This window comes from Leopardus geoffroyi, chromosome B2 (genome assembly GCF_018350155.1).
Source record: "Leopardus geoffroyi isolate Oge1 chromosome B2, O.geoffroyi_Oge1_pat1.0, whole genome shotgun sequence".
Taxonomy (NCBI): domain Eukaryota; kingdom Metazoa; phylum Chordata; class Mammalia; order Carnivora; family Felidae; genus Leopardus; species Leopardus geoffroyi.
Window position 1 is genome coordinate 115,277,715 of NC_059332.1, and position 13,355 is coordinate 115,291,069.

Below are 13,355 nucleotides of genomic sequence, written 5' to 3' on the forward strand. Positions count from 1 at the left end.
GGACTAAGGACCTCCAAAATGCCACTCATCCATAAAACCAATGAACACTGGCAAAAATCACTAGAATCAACTTTTTTAGAACTCCAGAATTAACTAAATATTTTCAACAATCCGAGAAGCTTTTATTCAAAAAATGACTCAGTCTTGATGAGAACGGTGAATTTTGTGGCATCCTGCCTTGCTTTCGTCCTATTCCCCTCCCCCCAGCTCTGTAGTAGTCTCTAAACCCAGCAGACATGCAACCACCCAGAGGGGCACACTGGGTTTGGAGCTCCTTAGGAAACAGGATAGAAATTCCTCAGACAATTAAAAACACAACCAGTATATGATCTAGCAATCCAAAGTCTAGATAGTTATCCCAAAGAATTGAAATCAGGATCTCAAAGAGATATATGCATTCTCATATCCACGGCAACACTATTCACAACAGTCAAGATGTGAAAACAAGCTAAATATCCATTAGCAGAGGGATGAATAAAGAAAATGTGGTATATACACACATACTATTCAGCCTTAAAAGAGAAGGAAATTCTGCAATATGCAAAAACATAGATGAATCTTGAGTACATGATACTAAATGAAATAAACCAGTCACCAAAAGACAACTACCGCATGATTCTCCTTATAGGCACTATTTAAAGTAGTCAAATTTATAGACTCAAGGGGTGGAATGGTGGTTGCCAGAGGCTGGAAGGAGGGGAAAATGGAATTATTAATCAATAGACATAAAGTTTCAGTTAAGGAAAATGAATAAGTTCTAGAGATTTGCTATATAACATTGCACCTATTTACAATAATACAGTATTATACACTTCATTTGTTAAGACAGTAGATCTCTTGTTAAATGTTCCTAGCACAATAAAACAATTTTTTAAAAAGCTTCATTCACACACAGACTATTGTCGCTGTTACACTAATCTGGCAGCTCCCTGGAAAAGCTCCTTTTGGAGCTGACTCCACCCATTCTGGAAGCAGTCCTATCATTAGCCATTTATTGAAAACAATCAGCAGCAATTATTTAACATTGCATCATCCCAAAGCTGTGACGCTAGTTGTGGCAATCAAAACATAAGATATCAGGTTAAATATCCATATTCTAACCCCCTCCCCCGCAACTTTCTTGCTTTATTTATCTCCAAGTCTGTCCAGCACCCTTGCACACACACACACACGCACACCCCACATACCACACCTTCTTCCTTTAGCCAGAAGACAAAAACCTTGCTTATCTACTCATGCAGATAAAAAGCCTCACAAGTCACCAATCCATGGCATAAGCCAACATGACTCTCTGCTGCACTCATGTCACCATGTTCTTTGCATGACATCATCCTTCACAGCATGTTTCAGTGAAATTCAAACCTATCACCACAGCCAATGAAATGCTTTTATGCATCCATCTCAACAGTCCTGCAAATATGTGTGTGTGAAGAACTCCATATTTACACACACACTATTTCTATTATCCGTTTTGAATGTATCATAAAGAAAAAATGACACACAGAATATCTTGACAACTAACATAAAATGAGTCTCATTCTTCATCAGTACAAATATCAATGTGGCATGAGTCTCATAAAGAGAAGACATCAGTGTTGAGTCTGAAATTTAAGGGTCTGAGACAATACTTATAACACAAGAAGTTAGCCTGCCACAGTGTCAGATAGATAGATAGATGATAGAAGACAGATGAAAGATGATAGATAGATAGATAGATAGATAGATAGATAGATAGATAGATAGATATCCTGACAGGAAACACAAAGTTTTTATTATCACAGATCATCTTAGCACTGGTGAGGCTATAAAGGGCCTCACTACTAAAAGCATCCTGAAAAATGGTATTGATATAATTGTCTAATTATTTGGGGGGAAATTAGGATTTTGCACAAACAGAGGGGTTGTACCACAGACTCACAAAAGCACGACACCCAGAGCTTGGCTGGCACATTCTCCCACCCTACCGTCTGGAGAGGGAAAGGCTTTTATTCTGGGATATAAGCAAATACTACAGGAGAGAGAAGTCTCTGAATCTCTCTGAAGTAATATACTATCTCTATCTTCCAGGACATGTTTGCTATTCAATCTTTCTTTAACCAAATTTGACAGTGGTCATTCCTCAGAAAGTTTAGACCATGAGGGAATATGAAAGCATTCAGAGAATTGCCTTCCAACAATCAAGATATAGAGAGTGAAGCTAAATAGTCTAGTGACCTCTACTGATTTATCCCACAGCTTTCTATTATTGAATAATGAAAAGTTGGATAGACTAATGTAAATAGGAAAAAAGTAAAATGACGATTATTGACATTTTGATTAAAGAAATCAATGACATTCATAATTATTGCCTTAGTCTAAACTACCTGAACTTTTAGAGTAATCATTTACTGGCAGTAACATGGAACTATAATATATTTTCAAATTGTAGTTCTTTATTTGAAAGTAAGTGATTTTTAAAAATGTTTTTCTTCCTAAATCTTTTCTTGAGAAGACACAACAAAAATAACCATGCTTCAGTTATTGTCCCTTTTCATCACTGAATAGGTAATAAATTTATATATCTTATAAATTCTGGTCAGACCAGGTTACTTTACTTAAATCCTCATTACCTTCTGCCTACTTGCCCAGAATATGGCAAAACATTAGAAAAATAAAACTGACCTTATTTACTTTGATATAGCAAAGATATGTTCAAATACATTTTGAAATGAAACAAAATGGCCCTAATATCTAGAGTACCCTTTAGAAACAAAGCTTCACATCCTGAGCATGGCCTATGTGAAATAGTTGGACCCCCTCACAGCCATAGTGATTCTTTTAAAGCATAAATCATACCATGCCACATCTCCGCTCTCCCCTTTTGATAACTCCCTATCTCAGAAAAAAAATCAGAATCCTTTTGAATGGCCTATAATAACCTTCATGGTCTGCCCATCTTGAGTAACAGTTGCTTTTTGTTTCTTTTGTTTTGTATTGCTATATCTACATATTCCAACTACTTGGTGGATGGTTTGATAAACTGAGTATGATTGGCATATAGACTAGAAATAAGTCCTAGGGTTACTTAGCTTTCCATTAAAGCTAGATACATTCTGTATATAATCCAAATGGTTTCTCCTGGGAGATTTTTTAAGTGTCATGAAAATGTGTTCTCTTGTTCAACCCCAGACAGAGACTTATTAAGCATCTTTTGAGAGCAGTCAAACACTCATTCAAGACATAGTATTTGGAGTACAGACTATCCCAGGTCTAACAGAGGAGATAAGCTATGTACATCAATATTAATATGAGCAAAGTAGCAAAAGAAAAAAAATGAAATCTAAGGAATTCCAAGGAAATTATAGTCAAGATCACCTGATTACTTGGTCCAAATTGGAAAATTCTCCTGAGTGAAATGAGGAATATCTAGAGATTTAGTTTTGCCCTATTTCAGAGAAAGATAGAACAGAAGTAGGGTGACGCTAATTTTATAAATTTCAGAAAAAAAATTTGGTAGTGATATCTATATATGATATAGGTATACTGGCATAACACAGGCTTTGTTTACCTGGTTAGCACACAGAACTACAGAATTCGTGCAGATCCAACTAGGAAAAGGGCATATAACACCTGTCTCTCCAGCAATGTGTCAGCAACATCATTTTTGTATGAAAAGAAAAATGTGCTTGCTCTATATGTTACTGATGTACCTAATCACAATGACTTTCACTTAGAGGAGAAGATTTTATTTTAAATCATGGAATTTATATACAAAATTGAGCTTTTTAGGCGAGGTCATATTAATTCCCTTTTGATAGGGCTTTTTTTTTTTTTAAGATGTGTGTCATTTCTTTGTATTTTGTCTTTACAACCACCCTATGGTGAAGGTGTTATTGCTCTGTTTTGTCAGTGATGGAAACAATAAACATGGATATCAAGCAAGGAGCAGTAGAGCAGAAAAGTTGCTGGAGATATTCATACACCACCTTTCCAGAACGCATCATGGGACTATAAGGAGGGCCGGAGCTTGCTCGGCTGGCAGCAGAAAGGTCCACATGGCACTTGCCGTACATCTAGGAACTTTGGGCAATTTGCTTCAGCTATACTATGGGGACAACGATACCTATATCCCAAGGTTGTGTTATAAGAGTTAACTGAGATGAAGTACACAAAACCATGGTGTACGATTATCATGGTTCTCAGGAAAGCATAACTTAAAAAAATGTATATATTTATCAATAACCCAATGTTAGAAAATTCTGAGAATCATCATTTTGGATTGTGTTTCTGGCTCTCTCAAAATGGTTCCCATTTTGAACTATTCCCTGAAAAACTTACGTTGCCAATCAAATCTGAATTACTGCTTGCTTCTATAGACTACTTTCTTGAAGACTGATTACCTTTTGACTATGATTTGAGATTTAGTTTTCATAATGGGAAATAACAGTTTTGCAGAGTGGTCTGGCAGGGTTTTATAGAACAGCTTCAGTCAGGCTGACATGTGCTTTTATTAACCATATTTCCTGTAGCTGCACAGACAATGAGAAATCCACTTCTGTGAGCAGAACCAATTATAACTGAACAGGTACACTTTTTCCCCAGTCTGGTCATGATGTCAAATGTCTGATTAGAAAGATCTTGTGCTTTTAGCAAAGTGGGGGTGAATTTCTTTCTATTTGCAAGAACAAGCTATTTCTGCCTTTCATTCCATAGTCTCTTAGTATCTTAATTCTGGTCTCTCAATGTCAAATAGAGTCATAAATGCAATGCCCTTGAGATGAGGAAAACAATATTGTTCTGTGTTTCAAAGTAGATTGAGCTAGCTTTGGAGAGGAGCAGGCTGCACCTAGGCACAGAATCAGATGTATTATGTGATCTAAGAGAGAACAGACACAAGGTACACATGAAGAATATGACCCAGGGGAGGCAACATGGGATGGACCCTGGTAGCCCTGCAAAGGAATCTTAAGAACAGCATCAACTACAGGGAAACGTTAGGCTGAAACAGATAGAAAGGTGAATGGAAATACTGCCTTGTGCATATATAAAACAGTGACACCACCACAATAAATCAGGTTTTGAAAGTGTGGGACTGAAATAAGGAAGGGTAATTCTAAAAAGACATTTCTTAGGAAAATCTTCTTATAGATGGTGAGAAGACAAAGTAGGAACCAAGTTCCCACAAAATGCAGGATTACAAAAACAAAGCAGGCCCCATTAAGTCAAGCGTTACAGACGAGGGCCCCTCCGCTCTCAAAGAGAGAAACTTGCCAGCAATGTCAGCAGAAAGACCACCATCCCCTCAAAATACTATAAGCTTATTTTTGGAAACTTCCTAGTTCTTCTCTTAAAAATTCTTCAGCTATGGCAAAACAATCTGCTGATATTTCGAGGAACTCAAATGAAGATTTTTCAGTTACTTTTAACTCTTTCTTGACCAATGTACAGATACAGAATCATAGATGGGTAGAATATTTAAGCTCAAAGGATTAGTAGTGATCATTTGTTCTAACCTCACTGTGTAGTCAGGAATGCCTGGATTATCTCAGATCACATGGCAAGCTAGTAACAGAGCCAGGACAGGAATCACATTCTCTTGATTTCCATACAGTATTTTTTTTTTCCACCACAGCTCAATATTTTCAAAAGAGAATTGCACCTGTATAGAGTCCAAGAGAAAACTCTGTTAATAAGAGAACCCAAGTAGGAATAAGCTAAATTTAAAAGGTCACCAGCAGAGACCTACAAAATGAAGATTCTTTATTAAAAGTAGGAGGGGAAAATGGGGTGTCTCAGTGGCTCAGTCGGTTAAGGATCGACTTCGGCTCAGGTCATGACCTCACAGCTTGTGAGTTTCAGCCCCACATCGGGCTCTGTGCTGAGGGCTTGGAGCCTGGAGCCTGCTTCGGATTCTGTGTCTCTGTCTCTCCCTCTCTCAAAAATAAATAAACACTGTTAAAAAACTTAAAAAAAAAAGTAAGAGGGGGAAAAATGCAACCTAGAAAGAAATACCTTTTACTTTCACTCAAAATATATCTAAAGCTAACCATTTTTTATTATTCCCATTGCTGTCCTGCTGACACAAGGAAGCATCATGTATAGCAATGTCCCCCTAATTGACTTCCTGTTTCCATCCTTGTTCCCCTACTAACAGCAGCACAGAAGTCAGAATGAGCCCTTTAACACGTGATTGTCATTCCCCGACCCAATCCTCCAATCACGTCTTGTTTCATAAAAATTTAAGCCAAAATTACTACAATGACCTGCAAAGACCTATACAATTTGCGTCCTGCATTCCCTCTCTGATTTCATCCCCTTTTGTCTCCTTAGCTCACCATATTGCAGCCATCCTGGCCTTCCAGGTGATTCTTGAGTACATTAGGCACATCCCCGCCAAAGGGTTTGTACCATCTCTTTCTTCTGCCTGGAGCATTTACCCCACTCTCTGTCTGCAAAGCTCATCTTAACTATTCAAGTCTTTGGACAAGTGTTGTCTTTTCCATAAGGCACACCATGGCCAGCTTATTTAAAATTATTCTACTCACTTTGCACTCTAAATCCTACTTACCTTGGTCTATTCTTTTTTACATAGCACTTATCAAGAACTACTATATTATTTACTCCTACTAGAATGTAACATTAAATAGAGTATCAAGGCATTTACCAAGATGTTTTGTTATTGATGTATATGCAGCATCTAAAACAGTACCTAAAATATAATAATCAAGAAGTATCTGCTGAATGACAGACTTGACTAAAAGCAGAGGGTCACCATGTTAAAAGCCATAATCTCTGGTTTTACTCAAATGAAAATACAAAAATTCTACACTGGAGAGAGTACCAAGAACGGAGTGTTCCTAACTCTGAAGGAAGGGGTCTAATATGAAGAAATGGCAATCTGAAGAAATGTCAGAAGTATGTCAAAATTTGTTATAATGATAGTGCTTGCTTTGGCTGCACACATACTAAAATTGGAATGATACAGAGAAGATTAGCACGGCCACTGTGCAAGGAGGACACACAGATTCGTGAAGCGTTCCATATTTTAAAAAAATGTTTTAAAGATATTCAGGACTTGAATTACAAGATTTAACTAAATGGAATATCAAACAATTGGCCAAGATGGTAAAATAAAAATTCATATTCTTTTAAATTAATATTTAAGTTTAATAAAATTTCAATCTAAAGCCCCACTAGATGTTTTTACAGAAATTAATGAAATAACTTAAAGGTTCATTTGAAAGAATGAGGAGCTGAGAACCTACCTGATCAGTGATAAGAAAAAAATTATACCAATATTAAAACGAAATTAGACAATACTACTTGTGAGCTACTGATTTAAAAAAAAAAGCCAGATAAATCAAAGAAATAGAATAAAATATTGAGAAACTTCTTTCCAAACAGATGGGTAAAGAATAATTTAGTAAATGTATAGAACTGGGAAAATGTTCCAACCATTTGTTTTAAAAAAGTTTTTCATACAACATACAAAGTAAATTCCTCATGGATTAAGGAGTTAAATAAGAAAATAAACACAGATTTAGAAGAGTTATAAGTGGGTCTCATCTTAAGGCAAGTCAAGCTCTCCAAGTTTAAGATTTCATAACTAAATTATGAGATGAACATTTCTGAGAGCATTATTATTACTATTAATAATTATTATTATAATATTATATCCCATTCCTGGGATACTTTGGCAGATTACTTGGAAATAATAATAATTGTTAATATTAATAATGTTGTTACTGTTAAAAAGCAAACAGCCAATATGAGATGATCCTGGAAGGAATGGCACTAATTTTGTGAGATAAAAGCCTGATGAGGATTCAGGGTCAAGGATTAATCAGTAGGGTTTAGAACTTTCACTTTCTGTTCCCAGTTATTATTACCAGATCTTCAGCAAGTTCATTTTTACCCACAAGTGCCCTGTTGGTGGTTCCTTGAAAAATCTAAGAAAATAAATTGAATTCATAGTTTGGGGCATTAAAGACCAGAGCAATCTCTTGCAGTTGGAACACCAGAACTGAGATGAAAGATAAATATGAAGTGAGAGTGAAGAGCAATAATAAAGAGGATGGCAGGAAACTTTTGGAGCTGATGGACAGGTTTATGGCATAGACTCTATTGATGGTTTTGGGTGTATACTTATTACTAAACTCATCAGGTTATATACATTAATTATGTATCACTTTTTGTATGTCAAAAATATAAAATACAAAAATAAAATTCGGAAGAAACAGAGTGAAGAGCAAGAGAACAAAAAAACCAAAGTTGAATATATATAAATCTCCCACATAAATTTTTGAAACTAAAGGAGGAGGGCACTGGAATGCCAAAATTATATGAAATTGAGGGCTTATTTGATTTTATTTGGACATTAAAAAACTTGACATCTAGAAGGATGCTGGAAATAACAGCATTGCACATACCCACACTTCCATACTCATATACAGAGAGAGGCACACATGGGTGTACACACACACATAATCTCAAGTAATTTACTAAGAAAGTTAGACTTGATGATATAAGAAGGAACCAACTTCATTCTTGTTCTCTTATAGCCTTCATTCTTGTTCTCTTATATCCCTTCAAATTTCTGTGAACTAGTAGTTGTTCTAACTCTGCATAAAATTTTGAGGAAATCCCTTTTAATCTTTAGTGAACAGTAGTTTATAAAAATCCACATTTGTGTTAGCCACTTATATCCAAGCCAGTTTTGTATAACAACGAAAGCTCAGAGAGCTTCTCTAATTTAAGGCTTCTTCCATAGTAGCTTAATCTCCCTGACTGAGTTGAGAGTAAAATAAAGTTAAGTTTCTTCCTTCCTTCCTTCTTTTCTTCATTCCTCCTTTCCACAAATATTTATTGAGTGATTGCTCTGAACCAGGAACTTTAATAAAATACCAGGGAAGCAAGCACAAATATATATTTAAAGAAGCACAGTATCTAATTAGTAAGAGAGGTAACTAAGGGAGCCATTATAACACTTTATGGTAAAGATTCTGATAACAGTTCATTAGGCCTATTATGGAAACCCAAATTAGGAACACCAAACACAGACTTGTGAACTAGAGGACAGGAGGAAGAGCACCAAGGAAATTTCCTTACAACAGGTAACAACAGAGAGCAATTTAGATGAAGGATAAAGGATAGCTTAGAATTCTAGCTCTAACACTTATTGATAGCTCTCTTACTATGGGCAATTATTCTCTGAGCCTCAGTTTCCTTGTCTATAAATTGGGAATGATAATAACATTCATATGAACACTGAAGGGATTTAATTAGAATTATTTGGTTCTTTAGAATTTATTGAGTCCCCCATAAGTGGTTGTTAAAAACAAATAAAAATAACACAATTCCATTTGGGAAGACTGGGAACTCAGGAGAGAATAAAGTCCTCTGCAAACTGAAAATTCAGTGTGGCTGAGGTAAAAATGTGAGGCATGATAGAGAGAAGTAGGCTGAAGAAACAAATAAGGGACAGATGGTAAAAAATTAAAAGGAAAGCCACAAGGAATTTTTAGCAAGAGAGTCACACGGTAAGATTTTTCTTTTATAATGATAAATATATCAGAGTGTGGATAATAAATTTGAATATAATGTGACCAGACATAAAAAGACTAGTTAGAAGATGGTTTCAAGAATCCAGAAATGATGAAGACCTCAAGTAGAGAGGTATATACTCAAAAATGTTAAAGAAGAAGAATCCAGATGATTTCACGACTAATAAATGGGAAGGGGGGGGGGGAAGGAAGGACTGTTCCTAGAGGTCTGGTTTAGGCTACTCAGTAGATGCTGGTGGCCTTCGCAAAAATAAGAAATCAGAAGGAGGATTAATGTGATTAATTTTTTTAAGACAGTATAGCTGTCCTTTTGTTGTTTACTGTTACCCAGTTTCTTCCTACTTTGAGGGATAAGGAAAGATTACACTTTCTCACCCCCAAACAGACATATACAGTAGTCAGTGCAGTGGATAGAGCTACACATAGAGATCTCTTGGTGCATTATTTTAAGTTCATGGTTGTGTACCTTCTCTTACTCACACAGTGACAACTGGCCATGTTCCAGAAGGAGCCTCCCTTAATATGGGTCCCTAACTAGAGGATTCTGTGTTTGAGAACATTTTCTTTTGACAATGTATAGTTCCATGGAATTTTAAATTCCATATAAATTCTGTGTCTTAATGATTTCCACAATTTTTCTAGGAAAAAAAATAAGCATCACTTAGTCATAACTTGAATTTTGATTCTAAAATCACAAATACTCTCCAAGACTGACTAAGTCTCTTAAAATATTGATCATTACTTCTATTGAAGTCCAGTATTACAGACTTTTGGTCTTGGAAAGTTACCCAAAGTTGATGAGCCTTAATCACCTGTAGAATTGAGATAATAATTTTGAAACTAACTTCATTGGATTTTCGTGAGGATTAAATGAGTCTATACATGTAAAAAGCTTAGAATTGTGACTGATTCACTGTAATCACTTAGTTAATAAAGCTCTCCAGTTGGTTATTTTTAGGCTTTATATGTACTTTTTTTGTTCCTTATATTTTGGACTTCCTCACAGAAGTACACCTTTTTTTCATTTTTTTTTTCCTCATGAGCTACACACTCTCCAGCTTCATCTCATCCTGTCACAGAACTTTATTTACCATTTGCATTTGCCGACACTTGGATCACCAGATTCAGCTTGGAATTCTTTCCTAAACTGTAGATCATCGTTAACTTCATACTGGCCATCTCAGCTCAGACATCTCACTAACATTTCAAACTGAGCATACTTTAAACCAAACTCCTCCCTTGCCCTTGCCCTTGCAAAACCACCGTTCTATCTAGGTCTTGAGCTCCTGATTTAGTAAGTTTAACCACCATCTATGTTGATGCTTATGCCAGGAACCTGGGCATTTTCCTCATACTGTGACTTTCTTATTCCCTACACTTACTTCATCAACCACCTGTCCTACAAATACCACCTCATAAAGTCCTTTTTAATATTAGTCTTCCAGTCACACAGGTGGTCATCTCTCTCTGATATTAGTACTTCCGTTTTGTTTTCCTGCTTCTGTTTGAATTGATAATCTGCTCTAAAATTAGGTTGATTTTCCAAAATTGGTATTTATGGAGGTATAATTGATGTTTTCACCATTGTAAGTGTGCAATTCAATGAATTTAATAAATTTAAAGGGTTGGGCCACCATCCAGGTGTAGAACTTTTTTATCATCCAAAAATTTCCCTCTAGCCTGTTTGCAGTTCACCTCTGCTCCTACCCACCACTCTAGATAACCACCACTCTAGGCAACCACTTATCTGTTGTCTATCTCTATAAACTTGCCTTTTCTAGGTGTTTTGTATTTAACATCTAGATATTTTGTATTTAAAAATAGAAATTTTATTGTTAGTTTCCTACTGGAAACTCTAAAATGCCCTCAATTTTTCCTCTGTAGAAAGTACAAATTCCTTTAAACATAGACTAGTTTAAGGAAGGACCAGTCTTTTTTTTTTTTTTTAATATGGAATACAACTGATTTTGTTTGTCTTCATTCTTTTCTGTACTAGAAGAATAAAACGTAGTATTTTTTTTTAGGAGGGTGAGGTGAATATGGGAACTAGCTTGTTTCACGTGCTAATGTTTTAACTGTGGGCTTAATGGGGCACCAGGGTCTATGGTCAAAGGAGTGGAAGTACAAGAAAACAAAACAAAACAAGGAACAGTACCTCTTAGCAAAATCCAAAGAAAGGAAGAAATGACTAAAAGTTTGAAAGATAAGGGATTATGGGTGGAGTCCCCAAGAACATAGAGGTGATCTTTACGAAATTAGCCAGGGAGAGAGGGGTCCATAGTCATGCAATTGTCTGATGGCTGAACCAGGTAAAGGAGAGATCAAGTAACATAAAGACTGAGCCCCGAGCACTGAGAGAGCACAGTGTGGCAGGGAACCTAAGAAGGTGATATTGAAGAAGTCGCATTCTTCATCTGGAACAGAATGATTAAAGAAGTGAACTGAACTACTTGCAAGCCTGAGCTAGGAAACTTGGTAACGACACACTTTTCCTGATCTGGTCCTCTTCGCTCTTCCATTCTCATAATATTACTCTGTGCTACAGACATGATAAACCTATCCAGGATCCTGATACAGTTATGTCTACACCAGATGCTCCTCTGGCTGGATCACACTAAACATCACTGTACATCTGACTAATTCTACTTGTTTAAACTGATATACTTCAACCTGGACATCTAAATATCCTTTTCTGATCTCAATCCTAATTTTTGATAGATCATAATAAATTGTCCCCCAACTAATAGCACTCTTCCCTTGAGTTCTCATACTGAAATTGTTTTCTTGTATCTAATACGTTAGACAGAAAGTCTCTTGAGCTTAGATACTGTATTTCATTTTCTTAATGTGTCTCCAGTGCTTATCACAGCAAATGGCACGCAATTAAGATTTTACATCTACGGAGCTAAAATAAGTGTAAACAATTATAATAATAATCATTATTTTAACATTTTAAAATAATTATAGATATAAATAATTTAAAAGCATTTTACATACAATATACAATTAAAGTAATAGATTTTTAAATCCTTCTTGTCAATCTTTTCTTGCAATTATATAATTGTAGTTTTCCTCTATGTAGCAGTAATATACATTGTATTTTTCTTGGCTTATTAAGACTATGTCCATTATTTTGAGCTCTTTAACATATTGATCCTTATTAGTCCTCTTTTCTTTATTAGTTTCAACTCTCCCTTGAAAAAAAGGCTTGACAGTCTTTCTAGATCTTATGTTATCACCTACTTGATGTAGAAATTCCAAAGTTACTAGTTCTAGTGCTAGTCTGAGGTCCAGCTTTTTAAGTTTATTTCAGCTAAAACTGAATTGTTACTAAAAAAGCTTTCTGCTGATGCCAGGAATGGCCTTAGGCCTTCCCCAAAATTCTAACATCTCTCACATAGTTTAAGGTACTTTCCAGCTTTTTGCCATCACTGGAACATTAAAAAGAAAAATCCTAGGCATGACAGGGCACCTGGGTGGCTCAGTCAGTTAAGCTTCTGACTCGATTTCAGCTTAGGTCATCATCTCACAGCACATGGAGCCCTGTGTGGGGCTTTGCACCAAAACTGCAGGGCCTTCTTGGGATTCTCTCTCTGCCCCTCCCCTGCTTGTGCATGCTCTCTCTCTCTCTCTCTCTCTCTCTCTCTCAAAATAAATAAATAAATTTAAAAAAAATCCCAAGCCCGACAAACCTACATTTACAAGAATAACATCAGAAGGAAGTGTCTGTCCTCACCTTGATCACTTCCCTGACCTCTGACAACTACAATAGATCAGACACAATGTCACAGGCTACTATCTCTTAAAGATTGA

At 36.0% G+C, this 13,355-nt stretch overlaps 1 protein-coding gene and 1 non-coding gene across 3 annotated transcripts in view; one reads left to right on the forward strand and one right to left on the reverse strand.

The window, feature by feature from the left end:
- THEMIS (thymocyte selection associated) overlaps positions 1 to 13,355 on the reverse strand; it is a 183,909-nt gene that overhangs the window by 63,958 nt on the left and 106,596 nt on the right. The gene's annotated exons all lie outside the window — the stretch shown is intronic.
- LOC123609984 lies at positions 6,921 to 7,027 on the forward strand. Its single transcript, XR_006718026.1, has one exon. It is a non-coding gene; the product is annotated as a U6 spliceosomal RNA (small nuclear RNA).